Source organism: Parus major, chromosome 1A (genome assembly GCF_001522545.3).
Source record: "Parus major isolate Abel chromosome 1A, Parus_major1.1, whole genome shotgun sequence".
NCBI lineage: Eukaryota > Metazoa > Chordata > Aves > Passeriformes > Paridae > Parus > Parus major.
The window spans coordinates 36,988,116-37,007,415 of NC_031773.1; the positions used below are offsets into that span (position 1 = coordinate 36,988,116).

The window sequence follows — 19,300 nt, forward strand, 5'->3', positions numbered from 1 at the left end:
ATAATATTGTATTATGAATTACTTCTTCAATTTGTTTTAGTTCAGTATGGACTGACAACATGACAGTAAGTCAAGAAAACTGGTGCTTTCTTGAATGAAATGCATTATAACATTTATTCTGGAAATTAAGTTTTGCCTCAAGTATTGTTTTTTCCATGTTAAAATATTTCTAAAGTAAACTATGAAATGGTGTGAGAAACAGAATTACTCAATCTTATTTAATCATATTTCTACTTCTTTTTACATATGTATTATCACAAACTTTAGAAGTTGCATTTCTATCAGTAAGGATCACTACTAAGTTCTTACCTGCATGATTCCCATTCAAGCACAAACACCAACTGGCAATATGATGGAGAAGTTCCTTAGTGGACTGAATGCTAGTTGAATTTTTTAGGGAAATCAAAGAAATATATGGCATACAAGGAAGCTGAGAGATGTCAAATATATCAAGAATGTCAAGAACTGGACATGCTTTGACAGGCTGTAAATTAAGGGAATGGAATTAAAGAAATAAGAAAGGCCAAAAAAAGAGGGAACGGGGGATAATGCAGTTATGGACATGGAGTGTTTATATTATTATGTATTACCTAGAGCAAAGACAGTTAAGTAATTTTTCTTGTGCTGCACTTTGGAAAGTGGAACAAGATGGAAATGAGGCTGGTAGCATCAGAGGTGACATCTGGTTTGAGGACTGTGACCTCAATAGTTGCATTTAGACTGCATGAGTAGTGCAGGGTGTCCTGGTTGCTTGCTCCTCAGTGTGCCTGGAAACCAGGTTGGAAATGGTAGGAGAAAGAAAATGAGGGAAGATCACTGTGTGCAGTTAGATATCATCCTGGCTAACTTGAGACATGAACTGTGACTGAGTGTCTGTAGAGTCTGGGTCAGATTCAGCTAAGTTCCTTCATTGCAGCTCATACTCTGCTGATTTAGGTTAGTGATTAAAACAGTGGTGGTAACACACCAGGGTTTGAACTATTGCAGAGCAGCACCTGCACAACAAAAAGGTCTTTTCTAACTTTGCCTGTAGCAAGTAGGCTGGGAGCAGGTTTGCAAGAGCTTGGGAGGGAACACAGCCAGGCCAAGTGACCCAAATCGACCGAAGGAGTGCTGTGTGCCTTAGAATGTCCTGCTCAGGGATAAAAAGTGCAGGCTGGTCTTTCCAAAGGAGTTGTTGCTTGGAGGCTGTTTGAGTGCTGGGATGCTGGTGGGAGGGCCTTTGCTTCACTTGTGTATTTTTGCCCTATTTTTTTCCTTTACTTTTTAAATTGGCTTTTGCTCAACCTGTGAATTTTTTTCTTGCTTCAGTGATTCAAATTCTCTGCTCCTTGCTTGGAGGTAGTGTGAATGGGTGGCTGGTGGGCACTTATGTTTTGGCCAGGGTAAACCCACCACAGTATCTGAAACTTCAGTGTCCTTCTGAATCCTACTGCTCAGTAGCAGTAGGATTCAGTTGGCAGAAAGCTGCCAGCTAGAAATGAAGCAGTAGTGTCAGTTTATCTATAAATTGAAAAAAAAAAATTGATTGAAAAATTAAAACAAAATAAAAAAGTAATATTAACATATGATATAATATAATATTTTACAGGAACTGATTATTTCAATGGTCATTTGGGAGTTCTGGACATTTTTATGGCATTATGTTGCTACTTTTCTGATAAGTAAAATTATCTGTATCACTTAATACTCTGTTGGAGGTTCTCAGTAAGTAGTTGTTTTTATGATACATTATTTCACACCTTTTAAGCCTGATCATCTAATATTGACAAACCTCAGGAAATCTGTAGAAAACTAAGTAGACTTTTCATCTGCCTGTGTTTTGGGATTTTTCAGTAGTGTTTTTGAAGTAATTGCTTAAGACTGGTCATGACATTTTGCTCATCACCTGGAGACTGTCTCAATGAGTAGAAACTTACTTTTGGTACTGAAATAATCAACCAATACTAAATTTGTATCTGGTTATTTACTTTCTATTTTGAGTCTTGAGAGAAATGTTAGTATCTGTCATACTTAATGTTTTTTAGAATGTCTTGTTAAGGTGCAGACTAAAAGACTATAAAACTGTGAATCACCTACACCTTTGTAGAGGCACTACAGACTAGTTTCCTCTCCTGTTAAGTGACAGGCACTTCCTTATAGTTAAGAAAGCAGTACCTAAAAGACAAGTGAAAATTATTTAAAATGTTGTCTTTACTACAGCCAGGTTTTTCTGGAATGATAGATTGGTTATTAATACATTTATGTTCATAATATGCATATAATATGTGTGAAAGTTAACAGTAGATGAAGATTGAAAAATATGTGGGCCTGACACTGTTTTCTCTACCAAGGCAGAATTAACTGTGCTATGCATTTGTTTGTCTGAACCAATTAAAAAATCTCATGTGTGTTGTAGTTTATATCATTCTTGGTGAAAACCTGGTTTCACTGTTGTGAGTTGGATGCAATATTCCCATGTTTTCCTGTTTCCAAATAAGTGCAACTCTAAAGTCTTGCTATCTAAGCTGTGTTGCCCAATTGGGCAGTAGGAACTCCAAGCTTAAAATACAAAGTGTTCCCACTCTTAAATGACACTTTGATGCAATTTACCATAATTTGACTGCTTTATGTGTTCACCTATTCATGGTTTGGGTGTGGATTCTGACAAAGACGCTTCCTGGAAAGTGGATGCTAAAGAGGTAATGATGAACTTGTCTTTCGTTCTAAATGCAAACACCAATTTTCAAGGGAGCTAATTAAAATCTTTATCTGATCCCTAGTTGCAAGAGAGCTCTGCCTGGGTGTATGTGATAAGTTCATGCTGTTAGAGATTTCTAATTTGATTGGGGTTTTTTTTCCCCTGATTTTATGAGTACAGCATTTTTTATTTATTTTTTTTTTATGTTGATAAGTCTTTGCCAGGGGAAATGGCAATCTTCCCTTTAAATGTTGCAGTTGGGAAACAGTGCTTGGCAAATGGATTTTGGGTTTTTTTTTGTGTGTGTATGTGAGAAAAATGGCAACTCAGCTCATCAAAGCTGTTTGTAGAGGAAAATACTTCTTTCCAGCCTAATTGCCTAATGAACTATTGTCTTGAAAAGATTTGAACCTGAGGTAATGTACTAGATTTTGATAAACTGTGAGCTTCTATTACCAGAGCTCTGTGAAGATTGTTTTGTCATCTTAAAAAGGATATGCTGAGTTTTCTAGATACAGAGGGGCATACTGTACATCAGCTTGATGCTGGCAAAGAACATTCAACTCTTAATCTGGCATTGCAAATTGTCATCTGGTCATGTTAGTTGACTTTAATAATTGCTAGTTGAGCAAGTCCACAGATCTGGAAGACAGAACATCAAAAACTTGCCCTTTCTTTGTCAACTTGTTAATTGCATGTGTTTAAGTTAATTTCACTCCTGACATGAAAAAGCACAGTTGTTACTTCATCAGAGAGTTCTGTACGAGATACTTTGTTTGATGTCTTTCATAAATTAAAGGTTATGCTCATAGTTTAAGCTGGAAATTGTTCTTCAGTAGCAAGTAAATCAATTGATCAGTGTGGAATTGGAGATCATGGAATTAGTGTGGTATGAGAGGTCAGAATGAGAGTATGAGGATAGGAGTTGGCACACATAAGGAAATGTAATCTTTTTGCTCTGTAGTGAACTATTGATTCTTACTTCAGCATTCAGCATTCATGTGGAAGAAAAATGTTTACAGTAAAGCAAGATGTCTGTCGCAGTCTGCTTTTGCTATAGTAAAAAAATTAATGATCAATGAAGTAAAAGCAGAAAGAACGTTAGCAGTAGCATCTATATATAAATGAAGTAGAAGCAGGAGTGTGATATTTACACAGAATTTCAATTGGGATCCAATGGAGTAGGGTGCTAATAGAAATAATCTTTTTGTCTTCTTGTCACTTAAGTGCAGACCAAAGTGTGTATTTGCCTATGTGTATTGTGTGCTGGTTTTGATTAGGAAGTAGAGAAATGGACCAGAATTTCCTTCACTAATTTTGTATAATTTTAATAGATAAGCAAGAATTTCAGTCCAAATTATTCTGGAAAAAAATATCCCCAAAAGGAAGGTCAAAAAATATCCTACTGAGACAAGAGAGACCAGAAAACACATATAAGCTTGAATACTGACATGTGAGACAGGCACATTTTCTTTGACACCTCAAAGATGTTGACCACATGTCACCAAGGTAATTTTTTTATAAATGTCTAGCTGTGTGCTACCATATGGACACAAAAACAACACACAGGGAAGGAAAGAATTTGCAAGTTGCAATTACCAGATCAGACAGTTCTAAGTGTTCACATGACTCTGTACTGTAGTCACTTTGTGCTCTTGCTTTACTGGATAAAGTGTATTTCCTCCCAGATTTTAGACCATCCTGTTGGATTCTGTGTTAACACTTGTCTGCCTTGCATTTATCTATGCCATGTAAGGAAGTAAAATTGATCCAACATTTTTATTGTTGTTATTATTGTTGTTATTATTATTTTCTCCTTCACCATTCTGATTAACAAGAACCACTACTAATGGAATTATGGACATACTCAGTTTAAGCCATACAAATTTGTCCAGTACAAGTAGTCTCACTTACAGTACTAAGGACTAGTGGGTGATGCAGATGTGTGATGCAGTGGTTTTGACTAATTCCTGGAATATGAAGACACACATTTCCTTGCCTTTGCTTAGGCAGAAGTACAAACAACTTCAGAGCATCTCATTGAAATGGAAGAATGGTTCCAAAAATTCAGACCAGGGATTCTCTTAGCCTTGGATCTACAGTGTTAAGCATCTTATCACCAATAAGCCATAGCAGATTTCCAGAGTGAGGATACATAACATATCTCCAGAAACTTCCCAGCTTCCACCTGTTTTCAGCTCAAGGGATTTCCTAAACCTGGTGTGATATCACCAGCTCTCAATGAATCTCTTTTCTAAACTCATGTTAAGTTTCCCCATACAGCTTTTTTAAGTCTTCTAGTATCCCCTAATAAGTTTCTGGCAGTGTCATAGTTCTTTCACTTGTTGGGCAGAGAACCACTTTTTTCTGTTTGTTTTGCACTCTGTTCCCACCAGCTTCCTTTAAAGTTGCTAGTTTTTCTATATACAATGTTATGCCAAATCTAAAATGGTACCAAGGTAGAGTTTGAGTCCTCTGTCTTGATAAAAATTATTGCAGAAGATCACAGAAACCCAGCTTTGCAATTGGACTTACTTACAAACAGCTTTACAGAAGGAGAATATAATTTTTGAAGCACTGAGAGGATAGAAATTGCCTGCTGATACTTTTCCTCACAAAACTCTATTGCATATTGCAAACCTGGTCTGTATGGACGATAAAAGGCACTGAGATCAATTAATCTTTATTTTCAGTTGTGTAGTAGGTACTCATACTTAACACAAGTTACACTAGAAAGCTAGAAGGATACTGATATAAGTTGGATTTGGTGGGTAGTTTGAATAATAGCCAATGTTTAGAAGATGAGGGTGATCTGATAAAAGTATTATAGGCTGGAATGATGTGGAATGACTTCTTATTTAAGTCATTTATCACATAGTAAATACTTCATATTGTTGCTTAGATTGAAGCTTAAAATTTGTGCTTTGGTGTAATTAACAATCATTTGCAGTAAAATAAAGAAATTGAATCTCTGCATATCTCACCTGATAAATTTAGGTCAAGGCTGACTGAAAGATCCTGCTGGTCTAGATTATTAAAGATTTTTGTGGTTGTTTCAGAGTGGAGATAACTTCAATATGCTTCAGAATAAAGGAAATGTTTTTTGTTTAGTACAGGAGAAAAAATACCATCAGAAGTCCCTGGGGAAAAAAAAAAAGGTAAATATTATTAATGCCTTCCAAAACTAAAAGAAGTTTGCAGTTCTGTGAGTTTTGGTTCTTTTTTATTTTATTGCCTGAATAACGATGCTCCATGGAATTATTCAGTCTCTTTCTATGTTTCTAAATTTTCTGAACTTTTAAAAAAGAGAGACCTGTGTACAAAGTGGAGAGATACATTTTTAAAACTAACTGAAGGGATTCAAGAATGTGTGAACTTTGTACCTCAGCAATTTGTGTTGGTAGTAAAAGTATTTTTCACTGCTAAATTGTGTTATGAGCACTGAATATTAGGAGCATGTAATAGTCCAATATGTGGTAGGTAGGCTACAGCTGTAGCATGATCATCAGCAGTGGAGCATACTACTATACTTATTGACAGGAGCAGAAAAATCAATTAAAGAGTTTTCTTCTGAACATTGGTTAAAATTACTTTGTTGACAAGATAGCTTTATATGGCAAACTGAGGTGGTGTCTGTGCTTCCTTTCAAAATACTACATGAAGTTTTCTAGTAAAAAAAAAAAATCTCAGTCAGAAAATACACATCCAAAGGCATTTTATCCCAGTCATTTGTGGCAGAGATGGCAGCAGGATGACATTGTAAATTTGCTTAGTTTTATACTTTTTCTCTCTGAATCTGCTTGTTCTTTATAATATAACTGCAGGCAAGCCCTTAAGTTTGCAGATGTAAATAGCTAGTGTCAGAATGTGTTTCATGTAGAGCAGAGCTATAGCTTCACCTGAATACCTCTCAAGGTGAGGCTGTCTGCTAACCCTCTTTGTAGCTCATGTTACAGAAATGAACAGTTAATCTTTCCTATGGACAGATTTGTTTTTTTCCCAGAAAGCAGTGAGAGCAAACTGAATGTATCTTCATCTTCCAGTATTTCTGGTAGAATCCTTTAAAAGTTAGTCATTGACCTTTCTTGATAAGAAAGCCTTTTCCCATCATCTTTTAATACCTGCTGCCTCCTTTCTCTCTCTTACTGCATTTCCCCCCAGATGTTCATATTACTAAGGAGGTGTCTGAGAACCAGGCTTTTGATGGAGAAGAACTAATTCATTAAAAGTATACCACTAGCTTAAATATCTTTTTATGCAATTAAAAAAGCAAAACACAGCAAAACAAACAACTCCTACCCCCAACCTCCATTTTGTTTGCATTTTGTATCTCCATAGATGACACATAAAGGTTTTCCACAGACAGAATTAGTATTCTGGCAAGCTCTCACTTGTGGTCCATAGACCACCAAAGTGCTGACAGATGTACTGTTATACAAAAATGCAAAAATTATATTTGTGTTTCTGTATGTATCCTGCAAAACCCCAAAACATCCAGATCTCTCCTTGCTACTCTGTTCCAGCTCGCTCAAGCCATCTGCTTGGTTTTCCTGCTGCATTTGGTCTCATTAGTCATGTTCACATGTACTTCAGGCTGCTTAATTTCATTATGCAAAGTATTATGCACTGTTCATCCAATAAGTGAGAGAGGTTTGTTCTGCTCCCTAAGGGACTTGTAAAAAGAAGTTTTAAATCTCTAAGAAAACCTAAAAATTCTTGTTGGAACATGGTTCATGCTTCATTGTTACCTATATTAAAATGTACTAAAACTTACTTATAGATTTATCTGTCTTTTCCTGACTCCCAAATGTTAAATCCTGTCTCCTTAGAAATATTTGTATCTAACTAGGATTTTTCAACACAGTTAAGATCTTGACACAAAACCACATTTCATATTTGAAAGTTTCCTTTTTGGCAGATTTAGGGTTTTTTTGCCTAGCAGTGAGATTGCCAATTCTGACAGAGTGTATTTGTGGCCGTGCCTGTGAATATTCACTAGAATTAACAAAATCATAAGCCTTTTGAAAAGGAAAAGAACTCACAGAGGGAAGAGGAATCTGTTAATGAAACAAAGATGGAAAATCTCCATTTGCAGTCATTACTAAGTGTGCTCTGGCTTCTCAAAACTCCAGAGGCTGACTGTGATAAACTCTAGTGTCCCTATTACAAATAGACTTTGTTGCAAGATGAAAGAGATTTAAAAAGAGTTTTCTGTTATGGCTTTTGGTAGTCCCTCTGTGTGTTACACCATATAGAACTCTGCCAGGACCCCAGTGGACAGAAGAGGACCAGAAAACTGGTCAGCCTTTAGCTGAGGAGGGAATGGCTGGGGCTTGTTGGGCAAGGGCAGTGGATTAATAGTCAACCTGGATAACAAGAAAGGGCATAAAAATTGGACATGGAATGGGAAACTGGAACTGACCAGACAAAAAGAGTGACAATTGGCAGGGAGCTCCAGAGAAGACAGATTTAATAAGGAATTGGATATCTGGACAGCAGATACAGAGCTGCCAACATAACTGCCAGGAGTATCAGCCAGTAATCCTAGCTCAAGAGAACTGGGAATGGTTGAGAAATGAGCCAGGAAGGCAGGAAAATGAAATTCAGTGGGAGTTGTCTTGGATATATAGGAACATACAATATGTGCTACGTGCTCTGAAGAAAAAAAAAAAAGGAGGTGGAGAGGACATAAGGATCCATTATTTAGTGTATAAAATTAGTGGATTTTTTTCATCCTAAAAAATTTTCATCATGAAAATAATTACTTTATTTTAAGACTCTCATCTATAAGGTATATGAATTCTAGAGCATTCACATAATAGGAGGGGTAAACCTCTTAAATTCCTTAAAAAAACAACCTAGGCACTGAATAACCATAGCTCCCCACAAAAAAATTGTGACTCAGAGACTGTCATAAAGCCACAGAAATAGACTGAATTAAACTCTGAGTGCTTGACATTGCAGTGATGTTCTTTTATTAATGTTGTGGTTTGCATCTAATGAGTTTAATTTCACTTTGTTGTTTTGATAAATAAAGATATTCTATCCAGACAGCCACAAGCTAGAAAATAATTGTTGACTTTGAAAGTCAGAACATTTTTAACCAGCTTTTCCTGATAGTTATTTCATTAAAACCCTAGGTCCTGGAGTAATTTAAAGGCTTCAGTCTTTCTTTCTTTTGCTAGTGGAAAAGACACACTGTGTGGAGCTCTAAATTCATGTACCCCCAGACTTTGGTGACCCTAAATTCAATGCAATGCACCTTGCTGATATGGACTTTATTCCCTAAAAATTAGAAGGCAAATAATAAGTATATACATTTGCAGAAAATTCCATCATTTTTACAGCATTGATTTCTTAGTACTTAACCAGTGAAAAATGAAAGCTTCCACAGTATTTAAAATAATTTTAATGAATTTTTGATTTAAGTCAATGCTTCTGTTGTTTAAAAAAAAATCTTAGTTTGTAATTTTGCAGTTTTAAATGTTGTCAAGTGCAAGAAAATTAAATACTGATAGTACTTCCTCCTAAGAAAAATAATCAAAAGTGCTACATATAAGATATGGGGGCTGAGGACAGGCTTTATGGGGTGTGATTGGGCAAGGATTCAAGGCATTTAAAACTGAGAAGGATCCTTGAACCTCATGTGACTTCCAGCATATTGTTTAATATTTGTGTACCTTAGCTTTCATCTGTAGAACAAATATATTGATACAGCTTTTACTCGTTTATCCTTTGCTGTCTAAGGGATTTGATTTATAAAAATCTTAAAGATGTCTAACAGCCTTGTTCAAACAACTTCCAGCTCAGTGAGCATTTAGTCTTAACTGGAGCTTCTAGTTACAGCTGTGAGGAAAAAGTCATGTGAATTCCTTTAATTTACCAGAACAGGAGACTCTATAGAAGGCAAATAGAAGAGCAGAGAAGGAAAAGAAAATCTAGTATAATCTGAACAGTTCTAGGAAATTGTTTTGAGTCTAAGACTGAATTGACTGATGTCACTTTTGCCCTTAATCCAAACTGTTCTGAAATTGTCTGTTTATGTGTAGAAGTTAAAAAATGTTCAAGTATACATCCATGTCTTTCCAATATCACATGAATTCACTGAGCATGCTAAGTTAAGGAATTTTGTGGGTTACAGCAGTCGAAAAACATGATGTGATATCATTGCAATTCACTTTACTTGGCTCACTGATGAAATCTACAGAAATATATAATATTGCAGCACACTAAGAAAATAGTCTAAATCTGTCCATGATGAAGAAATCTTGTTCACATATTTTTCTTCTGTGTCTCTTAACAGTCTGATTAAATCTCATGATAATCAGCTACAGGCAATCAGCTGAAAGGCAGTGAACAAACCAAGTACGTTTAAAGGAGTTTTTAAGCAGCAGTTGTTCGTAGGCAAAGATGGAAAATACAGCACTATAGGTACTGGCAAGTGTTTACATGGAATGTCTTTCTTTTAAAGGGAGAAAAGGGATATTTTTCTCAACCGTGAAGAAGAACCTTCATTCAAGATTCCCCTGTGAACACTGCATTGATGCCAATCATATAAGGTATTTTAAACAAACAAGATTCTGTTACCTTCTATAACCTACTAGATGCTTTAATCCATGTCATTGCGATAATTAAAGTGGAGATAGTAAAGAAATTAAAGAAATCACTTTTTCTGATGCAAAGTTTGTTAGATTTATGAACACGTAATGTTGTTTTATTACGTGATATTTCATTCTGACATTAAAGATTAAAAGAATCCAGTTGATTTGCATTTTTTGTTCAGATAGTAGTTGTATTCTTTGCCTTCTCTCACCATCAATTTCTGTTTTATGAAATCCCAAGCTGTCATGGTTCATTATCCATAGATGATCTTGAGCAGCCTTGCATCACAAAAAAATATGCTGTGGCATCTGCCATTGTGCACCACTAAACAGATCACTTCTGAGTAAGGTTTTGATTAGTACAATCAGTAGTGTGTGTCCTCATACTTTAGCCTGTGAGTATCTTATGCAATGTAGCTGCATATAGTAAGGGACTGTGAATTTCAGGTTGCAGATAGAATATCTGCTGTCCCATTTTAGCTGATGAGTTCCATTTGAGTTAATGCTTGTACACCTTAGTCTCCACCAGGCAGTCCCATTGCTTCTGTAGTAATTTCATAAAATTCAGTGCCAATGATGTAGACAGCACAGTGAAATTAGGAGATGTGATTATAGTATTGGGCTTGCATTCTAGACCCTTTTCTGATTTGAGGAGAAAAAAATGAAATTCATGTCACAATTGTATTAACATTCAGATATATATCTATTTACTAAGGAAGTCTTTATTTCCTGCATGGTACTTACATTGGTAAAGAGACTCTTCATTTTTGAATGACAGGAGTTAGACTCAATGATCCTGATGGGTCCCTTCCAATTCAGCATATTCTATGATTCTATAAAAAAATATTTAATCTTCTAATTCCCCTGAATCTGTTCCTGTTCCACCAAAACTTGCAAATAAATTTTGATTTAAGTAGTAGTGTGTTCATCACAGTGATAAAATTAATTTCCATCTTTGTTCACTATCATGCATATCTCAGTTACAGGCAGTTTCTTCTGAGAATATGAAATACTGTCTTATGAATGTGTCTGGGAGTAAGTCACCAATGTCATAACTCAAACTAATTTAAATGAAAGCAAATGTTTTGGGATTTGAAAGTTGAATTTCCATTTGAACAATAGCTTCAAGGACTTGCATGCACATTTGACTGTCTTGTGCCCTGAAGAGTATTGCTACTAAAGAGATTATCCACATAGACCCATGAGCTACAATAAGATTCTCAGGAATGTGAAATAGAATAAAGTTGTCTGTAAGGTAAATATGAAGTAGAAAAGCAAATTAAAGCAAAAATGGAATATGAATGAATCTGGGAGAATTTTTTTTTAAAATCTATACCGGTAGCCTAAGGTTGCAGCAAAACCTGAGGATCCCATGTACAAATCTGAACTAGAAATGCTTCTTAATTTGTCACCTGAGTCACAGAATTTGTTTGGTAGGTCCCCTAGTGGGCTGATGTCTATATAATATGCTACAAATTGGGTTAGAGGGGTTACTGAAATAAGCAGAGTTAGTAGGAAATTCCTTCTTAGACTTCTGGGTATTAGGGAGTGTTTAGTGAAATATGAAGTAATTGGAAATTTTTAAGTGTTACAAGGAGTCTTCCTTCTAAAAAACACCATTTTACTGGCAAAAATATTCCTTCAAGTGTTTTAGATGCAATTTCTCTTTAATAGTACTTTTCATTTAGAAGTATTTATGGTGTGTTGATTTTGGTGGTATTTTTCGCTTTAGAGGTATCTTTTACTTGATAGTAACAGGGATGAAAGCAGTTCTCCTCTCACAGGAGCTATTACTTCCAGTGTAGTTGCTTTGAACATTCTAAAAAGGCAGAATGGTGTTCAGGCCAGCTAAGGGAATCTCCACAGAGCACAGAGAATGACTGTAAATAGTATGGATCCAGAATTGGGAAGCCCCAGACCAACCAGTCTCAATGGTCTGACCCATTTAAATTCAAGAAACCTTGCTAGTTGATAGCAAATCTCTCATGAGTTCTTTCCTGTTTTCCTGCCCTTGAAGTGTTTTGTTTCTAGCCCATTTGTGAAAAACAAGGTGCCCTGGAATCCTGGGACTATGCAAGAAATAAGGACTAAGGTATTGTTGCAATGAACGCCAAAATTATACAGAAACAAAGGTTGATAGACTGTAAACCTGCTTCTAAAAATAGAAATATTTAAAAAATTACCTATTACTATGATTTTATATTCTTTTTTTTCTGAACTAACTCTTCACTTAATTTCTCTTTTGAGACCCAGTTTTCCACTGATAAAGTCCCTAGGCTGTAGATGGATACATCTCAGCCTTTGTATCTCCTATCTATCTCCTTAAATCATTACCATCTTAAAGGTAAGCCATAAAGCAACAGTGAGCATGGAATGTTATATAGATCTATGGTGTGTGCATCCATTAAAAATAGGGAGAACAATAAATGCAAAAATTACTTTAATCAATGTGTTGAAACTTATTAAGCTCTTTATATAACCTCCTCAACTGAAAGTAAATTCAACTATTTGTATTGGTAACATATGCTGCAATGAGATTTGTGGGCTTGGATGATTCAGATTGAATCAGATATACCGAACACTTCTTTGGGGAAAATAAAATTTCACAAAGTAATACAGTCAAGCTCAGATCTTACTCTTCCTGAAAGAAAGAGAATAAAACTGCTTGTGCAAAAACAGGCCTCTGTTCCCACAGTGCTGCACTTACTGTGTTACAGTTTAAACCAGCAGCAATTGCACATAAGCTGTTAACATGAGAACAATCAAACAGTTGGCTCACTGAGCCAGAGGTGGTACTTGGAGCCCTTGCTGTTTATCCCAGTCAATCTCAGCATCAGTAATGGTCAGAAACCAGACGCTCGTTCTCCTGCATGTGTTTATGTGGCAGGGGGAACATGCCTTTGCTTTCCTTTTTGGCAGGCAAAAAAGAAACTAAAACTTCAAGGGAAAATAATAGTTTCATGAGGAAAGTATGCACCTACAAGTTCACATCATATCTGGGAAGAGAATTGTGGTTTTTAGCTGTCTGGATAAAAGCCCCATTAGATTGCTATAGAATGAAGCCAAGAAGCTGAGAAAATTCAGAACAGTTTTGAATTGACAGGGTAGTGAGAGTTGTAACAGTGGGGTTCTGAAGGGCTCCATCCTGGGCCCAGTTTTTTTCAGTATCTTCATTAATGACTTGAACACAAAGGAATACTAAATAAGTGTGCTGAGAACACTAAACTGGGAGGAGCTGTCAGCTTCCTTGAGAGCATGTGAGAAAGAGGAACAGCAAGTACCAATCTCTTCACTTTCGTGACCAGTGACAGGACCCAAGCAAATGCCTGAAGTTGTGTCAGGGGAGGTTTAGGTTGGATATCTGGAAAAAGCTTTTCATCCTGAGGGTGGCTGGGCACTGGACTGGATTCCCCAGGGAAGTGGTCACAGCACCAAGCCTGACAGAGTTCATAAAGTGTTTGGACAACGATTTTTAGGCATATGGTGGGATTCTTGGGGTCAGGAGTTGCACCCTTCCAAGTCAAGTTGGGTCCCTTCCAACTCAGCATATTCTATGTTTCTGAGCGAATTATTGCAAGATTTTAGGAGGAAGAAAAAGACCCCCAGGTGTAGGGAAAAATAAATGGATAAGTGGGTATGGTATTCTTTCATGGAATGAATTATGTTAGAGATAACTACTGCAGGAGGTCACGCAAATCTGTTAAATGACTGACCTTGTCATTTGTCACAAAGAGGATACCAGATTAGTAGACCATAAATTTAGATTGGTTCAGAAAGTCCTCTGGTCCTGTCACAGGTTTGGTCAAGCAGTGTTGAAAAAATTTTGTGACAAATTGGCTCAAAAAAACACAGCAGGACATTTCTTACTATCTTTACATGTGAATAAATCAGGATGGACATTTTAAGAAACCCCAGTGTGAAGCTAGAATAGCAGCTATGATCCAAGTCTCATAAGCGCAGTTATTTTCTGAGGAACATTGGGATCATGAGCCTGAAGCACTCCAAGTTTCATGATAGCATGTTTGCTGGAAGTGATGATCTTATGCTCCCTTTTTGTTCCAGCACTAAAAATGAACAGTAGTTTTCAGCCAGATAAGCCTTATTGCTGCCTCACAAGAAAATAGTGCAGTGATGTGCGTGTGAAAAGTAGGGCAGGATCTCTTCTCTTTTGGCAGTAGCAAAGCCTTAAATCAGTTCAAGCAGCTTTTGAAACCACTCCAGAACTTTGAGCCTTCACAGAAGGTGTCTGGGGGCATCAGGTGGTGGAACCAGCATACACTTTCTGTGTAGCAAGCGTTGCTCACCTCACTATTAGCAAGCATGCTTAGCAGCGTAATGAATATGAACTTTGGTCACTTTTATATAATTGGAATACATAAATGTGTAAAATTCAGTTCCCAAATTTGATTCCCAAGAGTGATGGACTGACCTCAGCTGGCTGTCAGTCTCTGACCCAGCCCCTCTCTCATTTGATGTATCTCAAGATGAGGGCAGGGACGTCACTTGCCTTAATGGACAAAATGGGCTTGTCTTGAGGAAGATTAACTTAATTTATTGCTGATTAAAATAGACTGGTATGGTGAGAAACAAGGACAAAACCTAAAACACCTTCTTCCCTTGTTCCTTTCAAATTCACTCCTTCCTTCAACCCTTTGGATTGCTTCCACTGGGCAGCACAGGGAAGTGGGATGTGAGATTTGTGGTCAGTTTGTAACAGCTGATCCCTGACACTCCTTACTCCTCCTCCCCCTTTTCCCCTTGTACATGGGGGCCTCCAGAGGCTGCAGGGGAACCTGCATGATCATGATTCCCCACTATAGGCTGCAGGGGAATCTCTGCTCCAACCCTTGGGGCTCTTCCTCCCCCTCTTCCTTCTCTCACCTTGGTGTGCACAGGGCTGTTTCTCAGGCTTTCCCCTCTCACTTCTCACTGCTGGGCAGTGGTTTTGCACTATCTTAAGTACATTTCCCAGAGGTATTCTCAGGGGGTTTTGTCCTCACATCAGTTGTGGGGCTCAGCTGTGCCCTGTGGTGGGTGCAGTGAGGGCATCTGGAACCTGCTGTGACCAGCCCTGGGCAGACCTGCCTCTCCTCCCATTGCCCTTCTGCTCTACCCCAGACACTACAGTGTCTCTCAAACAGTTTGAGCAGCCAGCAAAAGTAAAGATCATTTTCTCAGGAGTCTGGAAGACTTGAGGGGCTTTTTTCTAACCTCGTCTTCCAGCAAGCAATCAGCTTTTATGTGTAACCCTTTGTACGTAGCATTGAAAAGAAAAAATATTAAAATTACATTCTTTCTTACAAAATATTAAAAAGTATTTGCTTTCTCTATCACTGTGAATCCAAGTTTTTTGTCCTGCATGTGCAAAAGGTGCCAGAGAACAGCCCCAGCCCATGCTGGGGCAGGGTCCCAGTGGGCGTCCAGGTCTTCAACTGGAGCCAGTCCGACTTGCTGTATCCCTTCTAGTGCCTGCCTCTGCTTTTGGGGCTTCCTGTTCTCTGCACCCTTGGTTAGGGCACTGTCCTGAGATAAATACATCCTTTGCTGTCCTTCCACTGTTTCTTTGGTAAACTGGGTGAATACAGATTCCTGCTTTATTATCTATGAATGTTGTCTGTTGATGTCAGAGTGGTGGTGGCCCAGCCAGATGAATACTTTGTGCTTTGCAGTGTGACAAACTGCTTGGAGCTGTTGGCATAAACAACTGGTTTGTTTTGTTCTCACATTAAAAGAAGATGCGATATGAAACCTTGTATATTTTAAAAATACAAATTCTTATCTGTGTCTGACAGATCTCATCACTGTGAGAGGTCCAAAATTTGTGATTCTCTGAAAAATTTAATTATCTGGCACTTTCCAACAGCAGCTTGTCTACTGCTGACATGTAGAATTTCATTTTGTTCAAACATCTTTTGTGTGTGTCTTCTTGATATTGATAGCAGTGACTTGTGGTAATGCTTATCTCCTTTTGATTCTGAAAATGTAATAAAGAAGAAAAATACAAATTAATAGCTACATACATTAGTTAGGCAGACATCCATCAAATCTTTGTATCAGGCTTAGCTCTTCAGATATCTCAAGAAACAGAGATATAAAAGCAGCTGTAGCCCACAAAAAAGTGCCCACAAAACCAAAATAAATCATTGCCTGAAGAGAGAATGAACTAAGACAGACCTTTCTTGTTCATTGATGGGTTTCTTTGTTCCCTTTTCCAGTTAGTTTTCTGAACAAATTGTTACTTACTAATTAGCATTAGTAATAGCAATTTTGACCATAATTGGTCTCTTCATAGCTACCATAATTGAACTCTTCAACATATGTGAATCTTGGGTCCATTCCCCAAATTCTGAGAGATGTAAGGTAGGAAGTCACTGAAAAGTGGGAAAATAGTCTTAATAACATGTTGTATACAGATAAGAGTAGTCATTTACTCACAAACTCATAGAACATCATCTCACCAGTAAAAGAAATCCATCATTAAGGAACTAGGAATATAAATACATGCAACTGTAGGCATAACTCTTGCTTTGTAGTTTCCAGTTTAAATGACTGAAAATATTTATATGTAAATTTATTTATAGACATGACTTTAATCTGTGCTTGTGGAAAATAAAATGGAGAGATGTACATATTGAGAATGTGAGATATATTGTAGAAGAACTGGAACGTACCATGGTATTGTTCAGTTTATGCAGAGGTCTGTTTGTACAATGTTTGTCTGCAAGACACTATTTTTTCTGACTTACATTTCTTGATTGTATATTGCTGTATTTGCACAATGATTCTGTAATGAGGCTTTGACTTTGTAGCCCTTGGTCTGAGCAGCCAAATTCGGTGCTGACTGAATGCAGAAGCCTGTGTATTTCCTTGGCAGGGTATCTGATTTGATGAGAAGTGCAGTGGCAGTCTGCTTTATATTGTGGGAAAATTAAAAGTATTTTTAGCTTTCTGATAGGCTGTAAATAAGCTTTGATAGCAGTAAACAAGTTTCGGCTATGCTGTGTGACACAGAAGTGTGTGCACAGTGTAGCCTGCTTCTCAGAAGAAGCACAGGTAGAAGCCAAGATTTCCTGAGCTCATCATACAGTTATTTAAAGGCTTGTATTAAAGAAAAAGGAAGCTAAGAACAGCTGTGTAAAAGCCATACCACACAGGTACCATATATGTAGAGAAGATATGTACCAACTGAGGAGGGATTTTGTATTATCCCTAGGCAGAGAAACTCAAATTGAGTTGTATTTCAGTTCCCAGACCAGATCCTGCAGTGTGGTGGCTTCCAAGTCAGCTATTACAGATTGTCAACATGGAACCTCCTGCACGAAGCACGTTGAGGCTGTGCAGCTAGAGCTAAAATAAAAAGCTCTAGAAGAAATAGCTATCTCTCTTCACATACTCTGTACCAGGTCCAAGAGAGAACATGTCATGCACTCTGCCCAGTGCTTCTTTCATGTGTGCACGCATGAAGATGGATGGGTGGATCAGTTATGGAGAGCGTAAACACGGCCAGCAGGTGGGACAGTCAAGGACATCTGCTGTACTGGCTTTTGTAAGTAAGATTTAAAGTCTGCTGGAATAGTACTAAAAAACTTACAGAGGGAGCAGGTGGAGATTGGAGAGAGAGCTTCTATGCTGTCACAGTTACCTCTCTGTGTTAGGAACAAATGGCTGTAGTGAAATGGGATCTCTTTCCATTTTGTAACACTGAATGCCATTTAAAAAAATGTTATTGTGGAGAAATGACCCACATAAAAGTAGAGAATGCAGCTACTTTTCAGGGACAGAGGGTGAAACAGATGACAGCACTTGGACATCCTTAGAATATGTTATTAATTTTGGCAAGGAAGATGGAAGCTAGCTTTAGTGAATTTTGTGAAAGACAGCTATTGCTATTTTTTTGTGACATCAGAAGTCTAACCTTTATCAGTTAGAATTTCCTTGCACTGCAGCAAATAGCATCGGTTAAATAAGATTGACAAATTGTTTCAGCACAAACTAGTTACATGTGAAGGGCGTTGGCTGCAAAATTTCATTCCACTGCTGCAAATCTATGTAATGCACAGAGGTAGGCTGGACATACTTGTAAGCTCAAACTAATTTTGTAGATAAATGGTTTACAACATAGTGATTACAGATTTTTAAAATCTTTTCTGTCTCTCCCTCTACTCCTGTGTGTTCTGATGCTTCTTTTTTCACTAGCAGCTGCATAGGTATTTCTAGATTAAAACATTCCCTGTATGTGCTTCTGAAAGATGGATAAATTCAGACCACACTATGGCAAACAGTGTTTTAACATGCCCATTTTATTGTTGTTTGTAAATGTCATGAAGGCAACCAACCTTGCATGTCTCTGTCCTACGTTTTTATGTGGAGAATGTTACATAATAAATGTAAGAAACACACATTCGTGCTGTAGGTCTCTAATGCAGCCTCGTGGTTATGACTGCTCAGGTCTGTTTGTTCTTGAGCAGCCATAGATAGTGCCAACCCATCAGGTACTCAGTTTGGTGTCTGGGAGTCAGCTGCTTCCAATACATTGTTTGTAAGAAGGATGGACTTGAAAAACATCATTTTGAGTTGGGTAATTTTTACATTAACTTTCTCATCCTGTTCTATTGCATGTTTGTATTAGGCTTCACTCACTGTAGTGTATCAGCAATGTGCAATTTGACACCATTTGAAAACCTCTTTCCACGCTGTTTTGTCAGCAATGATGTAGGGTATGCTATTAATCCAGCTTTTGTAAAAAAAATATTTTTTTGAGATCAAAAGTTAGCAGTGGCACAGTAGCAGTGGTACCATGAATAAACTGATTCCAGTAAAATATAAGCCAGTTCTAATGCTTTGTCCATGGAAAGTTTGAAGAAGTAAAATGTTCGAGCCTAGAGGTGTGTATGTGTTCAGGCCACATTCTGCTACTTAGAGGATCACCTCCTCCCAGCTGGGGTGTGGTAGCAGAACTCAGCTGCCCTTCCTGGCCTTTCATACCACATTTTGAGAGGTGCAGGTGCCTGATGGGGGA

At 37.5% G+C, this 19,300-nt stretch overlaps 1 protein-coding gene across 4 annotated transcripts in view; it reads left to right on the forward strand.

Annotated features, from left to right (window-relative positions):
* SYT1 (synaptotagmin 1) overlaps positions 1-19,300 on the forward strand; it is a 295,567-nt gene that overhangs the window by 31,446 nt on the left and 244,821 nt on the right. For all 4 annotated transcript variants that reach the window (XM_015628699.2, XM_033514553.1, XM_019006753.2 and 1 more), the window contains exon 2: positions 10,152-10,239. The gene's annotated coding sequence lies outside the window, so the exon portion shown is untranslated. The remainder of the gene's footprint in view (positions 1-10,151; positions 10,240-19,300) is intronic.